Below are 6274 nucleotides of genomic sequence, written 5' to 3'. Positions count from 1 at the left end.
TCATATTGTTTTTTTTTTTAGATAACCACGCCTCTCGGACAGTCATCATATTATATTGTAAACAATGGCAGTGATTTGTAAACATAGACAACTTCACAGGTTTTACTATTGATGTTATGTGACTAAGTAAAATACCCACTGCTCTACCGCTTGATCAATAGATAGAATGAAGTTGGCGTAACTCAGGTCTTTGTTATTGGTATTTGCCTTCCACTTTTATGAGTAATTCTCACTGAACTGTATTATCCAGACTATAAAAGTTCATGGTTACACAGAATTTTGTGCGTTGGTTCTTTATACTTCCGGATGGCGATGTTGTGAGCTTCTAATCCAAGCGCATAGTATCAATGGAACAAAACAAAAAAAGAAAACGAGGTGTAAAGTTAAATGTTCAAAATCTGATCGAGAAAATCTTGTGATAACTTGTCACCCGTTTGGCGGTTTAAAATCAATAACAATGATCAGAGAAGAGTCGATTTCATTAACTTTAATGTTTATAAACAACCAATTATTTTTGTCCGAGCACGCGTGAGGGTGTGTCACAGATTCCATATTTTGATTGGTCATAAATCTACTGGTAAATTGATGCGAGTTTCAACTAGTCGGACAGGACTGTAGCCATCGTTAACATATAGCCTGACACAAGAACCGTAGCCATCGTAAAGTTATAGCCTGACACTGACCAAAACATGGCGTCAAAATGCCAGTCTTTTGCCACAAAAGAAAACAAATCGTGAGTTGTATTCAATAGTTCAACCAATGAAATAACTTGTTTCCTTGAGCTCAACTAACGACCGCTCACTAGATGCTACACAAACCTAAAAAATGACGTCAAACTGCCAGTCCTTGAGGGTTCTAGTGTCAGGCTATATGTTAACGATGGCTACGCTTGAACCGTAGCCATCGCTTGAACCCTCTCGGACTTACAGTTTGACGTCATTTTTTAGGTTTGTGCAACGACAAGTGAGTTGTTGTTAGTAGAATTCAAGGAAACAAATCATTCCATTGGTTGAACTATTGAATACAACTCACGATTTTTTTTTGTAGCCAAAGATTTATCTTTTGACGTCATTTTTGGTCAGTGTCAGCGTAGCCATCGTTAACCTATAGATAGAATGCGCTTGGCCAAGGAGTTCACAACATTGCCATCCGGAAGTATAACGGACCAACACACAAACTCTGTGTAACCATGACTTTTTATAGTCTGGTTAATACAGTTTAGTGAGAACAACTCACAAACGCGGATGGCAAAAACAATAACAAAGGCCTGAGTGACGTCATCTGCATACTATCTATAGCCTGACACTAGAACCCTCTAGGATTGGCAGTTTGACCTCATTTTAGGTTTATGTAGCGTCTAGTGAGTTGTCGTTAGTAGAGCTCAAGGAAACAAGTGATTCCAATGGTTGAACTAATGAATACAACTCACGATTTGTTTTCTTTTGTGGAAAAAGACTTGTCTTTTGACGTCATTTTTTTCTCAGTGTCAGGCTGGATCACAAGACTGTAGTACTTTTTAAAAAAAGTTTTGTCACAAAAATAATGAAGTTCACATACTTCAAAAAGAAAAAAAAAGAAGCTTAATACGGATTTTTTCCGCTATCAAAACCCTTCTTCAGCCGACATAAACACACACATACATACGCTCGCTATCGCGCGCCCGTTCGCGTTCGGGTGCACAGACACTAAAATCCAATGAAAGAAAAATTAGAATTTTGTTATTTATGAAGCTGCTTTATATATTTTAAAAATTTTCAATATTTCACTAGCTCACTTCCACAGCGTCTTGGAGTAACAAACAAAGATCTGAAAAAGTGTGTATAAAACAGTGTCAGATCGTAGCCATCGTTAACTTATAGCCTGATCGTAGCCATCGTTAACTTATAGCCTGATCGTAGCAATCGTTAACTTATAGCCTGATCGTAGCCATCGTTAACTTATAGCCTGATCGTAGCCATCGTTAACTTATAGCCTGATCGTAGCCATCGTTAACTTATAGCCTGGTCGTAGCCATCGTTAACTTATAGCCTGATCGTAGCCATCGTTAACATATAGCCTGACCGTAACCATCGTTAACATATAGCCTGGCCGTAGCCATCGTTAACTTATAACCTGATCGTAGCCATCGTTAACTTATAGCCTGGTCGTAGCCATCGTTAACTTATAGCCTGGTCGTAGCCATCGTTAACATATAACCTGATCGTAGCCATCGTTAACTTATAGCCTGGTCGTAGCCATTGTTAACATATAACCTGATCGTAGCCATCGTTAACTTATAGCCTGGTAGTAGCCAAGAGAAATGACAGACGGCATCTCTAATTCGTCTTTAGTTTTTCATCCATCGTGTTCTGTTGATAAAGGGAAATACCGACACGTCCACATTATCTGTCTTTGTTTACTAAATTGAAGTTTCAATTCACTTTCCTATTGTGATACATTTTTTCACGAGACTTAAGTTCATCCAAACTTACGTTCTCTCTTCTCTCCTCTACACGCGTGAAACCTGGACTCTGGACAAGGAATGTCAAAACCGCCTAGAATATTTCGATACGCGGTCGTAATAAAGACTGGTAAACATCAAATGGTGAGATAGAATAACAAACGTAGAAGTTTTGAATAGAATAGGGAAATCCATCCAAATAGCCTTCAAAAGTCGTGACGTCACTTCCCTCATAATGTCGCATAGTAACTTAGCAACTGGTTCTAAACTATCGGAACAATGGCGGGTGCCCTTATGAAATACTACTCTAACGAGCATAAAAGTGTGTCCAGAGGAAAAAAAAACCCATAAATCTGATCATGTTTTGACTTTTACGTATTCTGATCACAAGACATATGAAAAGTTCTAGCCAGCATGAAGAAAAAAAAAGTACTGATTTTCTTTGTTTAGAACCACGATGGCCGCCGTTGCTGGGCGACGTGAAATCAGACTATTTAATCAAATTGTGAAAAACATCAGAAAAAAAGTAAATGGGCTTTGTTGGCCATGCGTGGTGATGAGGGTACATTAAAAGCCTAACACTCAGTGGCTACATAGAGGGGAAAAGAGCTCGTGGTCGTCAGAGGTTGATGTTCAATTAAATTAAAATTAAAATTGAGAATGATATAGCGCAATATCCACTAAATGTGCTCAAAGCGCTTTACAAGGGATCCCTGGTCAACAGCAACATTTAACATGTAGGACGGGACATGACGCCTGTTAGGTGATATTGCAATTTTTCGGACAAAGACAACGCTGTTAACGGCCAGGTACTCATTTTACACCTGAGTACGGTGAGAGAATATGAGTAAAGAGTCTCAAACCCAGGACCTTCAGATCCGAAAGCGAGTGTCATACCACAAGACCACATAGCCTCTTTACCAGTTTGAGGCTGTCAACAAGCAATATCCCTACAAAGTCCGATAGATCGTACCGATAGTTGGTAGAGTAATCGGTTCCCATAAAAAGGAATCGATACCAGTCCCGATTGAATTATATTTTTTTTTCTTCAGCCCTCCCCATCTTTTCCACTCAGAAGAGATTGGGTAGATGGCCTGATAATCCCCACTTGTGTATGTTTACCCTAGAGTCTGTGGGGATTGAAGCATTATAAATGCCATTCATTATTTGTATAGTTGTTGTTGTTGTTGTTTTTTATTATTATTATTATTATTATTATTATTATTATTATTATTATTATTATTATTATTATTATTATTATTATTATTATTATTATTATTATTATTATTATTATTATTATTATTATTATTATTATTATATTATTGATTATTATTATTATCATGATTAATATTATTATTATTACTATTATTATTACTATTACTATTCTTCTTCTTCTTCTTTCTTCTTCTTCTTCTTCTTCTTCTTCTTCTTCTTCTTCTTCTTCTTCTTCTCTTCTTCTTCTTCTTCTTTTTCTTCTTCTTCTTCTTCTTTCTTCTTCTTCTTCTTCTTCTTCTTCTTCTTCTTCTTCTTCTTCTTCTTCTTCTTCTTCTTCTTCTTCTTCTTCTTCTTCTTCTTCTTCTTCTTCTTCTTCTTCTTCTTCTTCTTCTTCTTCTTCTTCTTCTTCTTCTTCTTCTTCTTCTTCTTCTTCTTCTTCTTATTGTTCTCTCTCCTCGCCTCTTTACGGTTTACACAAATGAATGTTCAAGTGACTTGGTCTCAATTTTAAAATTTGCTGACGACACTGCCCTTCAAGGATTAATATTTAAAGATGATGAAACGGCATACAGATCTGAGATCGACAAATTTGTTGGTTGGTGTGAAGATAACTCCCTGAAATTAAATGTAGAAAAAACCAAAGAAATGATTTTTGAATTTAGAAAGAACACAAATTCCAAAATTAACAATCAAGCTGTTGAGCAAGTTTGGATTTACAAATATTTGGGTATTTTAATTGACAATAAATTGCAGTGGCATTTACAAACCGATGCTGTTATCTCTAAATTGAACAAAAGAATGTATTTTTTTTGGATACTTTCATAATTTGACATAGACAAAACGTTATGCACCCTTTTTTATAGATCCGTTTTGGAGACCGTTATTACTTTTTGTATTACAGCATGGTGTGGAAATGCCAGTATTTGTGAAATTAAGAAAATTGATCGGATAATTGATAAAGCCAGGAGTTTTACTCACCCAATTTCCAATGTGGAAGAACTGTTCAAGATATTTTGTCTAAGTAAAATGGAGAAAGTCATGAAGGATGGCGAGCACCCCCTTCACAAATATATTACGTTCTCCATGAGGAGCCGTCGCCTTATATCTATTAAAACAAAGACAACACGTCACCTTAATTCATTTTTGCCACATGGTGTTCGAATTTTTAACGCGCAACTGTGATTTAAATTAAATACTATCTTTTAAATATACACACACAAGTTCGGACTAAAGGCCAGAGGTATGGCCTATCTCAATTTATCAACTTAATATATAAAGTGTTGCTATTAGTTCTTGGTTGTATATTATTACATTTTTGTGCATTTGCATATATATCTGTATACATTGTCACCGTAGGTTCTCAACTTTGTGTTTATACATTTTTATGCATGCCACGTCTGTAAACGAATTTCCATTCTTTTGGATGAATAAAGTATATATTATATCATATTATTGTTATTACTAAAGTAGTTTCGAAAGGGAAGCATGAAATTGCTATTTTTGTCTCTTTCACGCTATAGACATCGTGATAAACTCCACGCCCCACGGGTCCAAAGGCTCTGTGGAATTATCTACCACTGGACAGGACTCAGTCAGCACATGCATGCATGCATCATCATCAGTTTCGTATTCAACTGGTCAAGCGATCGACCGTTCAGCAAACATGACTCATAGAGAATACAGGACAAGAGACGACAACAGGTAGGAAAACGTCATCAAAACTGGCTAGAGAGAGGTCGAGCGCCGCCATTTTCTTTTATATGAAACCAGGGACGCTGTGCGATTTAATCTCTACATGAATGTCTTTGACTGAGCTCGATTAACCTTGATTTGTGGACGGAAAATAGAAAAAAAAGACCAGGTTTATGATAATAAACCAAATTAGACATATTAAACTACACTTTTACTTGTACATTTAGACTTGGCTCCAATGATCGGGTTTATATTAATAAGTTTAAATAAAATATTATGAATAATTTATAACTCTCTTATTTGTGGGGCGATTTTGTCATTCGTGGTATCAATTTTATTGTAATAAAGTGATAGGAACTTGAGAGTTATTTTTTCTGACGGGAAATTATTACTTTGTAATTTTAGCACTAAGAAAAGTAGTTGGTAAATAAATTTGGTACACCTCTTTGATATGCCGCCACCGTCCATTCGTGTAGAATTGTGAATCTCACCGTCCATGTATTACGCTATTGTTACGCAAGGAATATAACACCTTTTTGAGTAGGCCTAAAAGCTAAAATCTAAAAGTAAAAAATAAAATTCTGAGGAATTTGATAGTCACATTGTTGAAATCAGCTTGAAAAAAGAAGTACATTGGTCCTTATTTCAGAAAAATCGGTTGAAAACCAACTGTTTTACGAATAAATTTGATTTTTAAAATTGCTTTTGTTTATTTTAGCTTTTTTTAGCAACTTTTTTATTTATCGGCCGATTTTCTTGATATTTTATCAATGAGACGAGATCAGTGATAAACTTTGTTTGTTTCAAATGTAACTAGAACATAATTTGGCTTTTTTACCTCAAGCCAAACAGGCCTTCGTGGACCTGGAAAACATTTTGAAAAACAAACAGATGTCGTTCGGGATTAGATTCCGAGTCTTGAAGTGC

At 35.9% G+C, this 6274-nt stretch overlaps 1 protein-coding gene across 1 annotated transcript in view; it reads right to left on the bottom strand.

Annotated features, from left to right (window-relative positions):
• The window catches only part of LOC144975412 (solute carrier family 22 member 7-like), a gene marked incomplete in the record, with an annotated part of 30019 nt that extends 24807 nt beyond the window's left edge, over positions 1 to 5212 (bottom strand). Inside the window, 1 exon segment of the mRNA XM_078919452.1 lies at positions 4634 to 5212.
• Between the last annotated feature and the right edge of the window lie 1062 nt (positions 5213 to 6274).

This window comes from Berghia stephanieae, chromosome 6 (assembly GCF_034508935.2).
Source record: "Berghia stephanieae isolate SIO BIC M18660-M18661 chromosome 6, UCSD_Bste_1.3, whole genome shotgun sequence".
Classification (NCBI taxonomy): Eukaryota; Metazoa; Mollusca; class Gastropoda; order Nudibranchia; family Aeolidiidae; genus Berghia; species Berghia stephanieae.
This window is presented reverse-complemented; position numbering and strand designations above follow the sequence as displayed.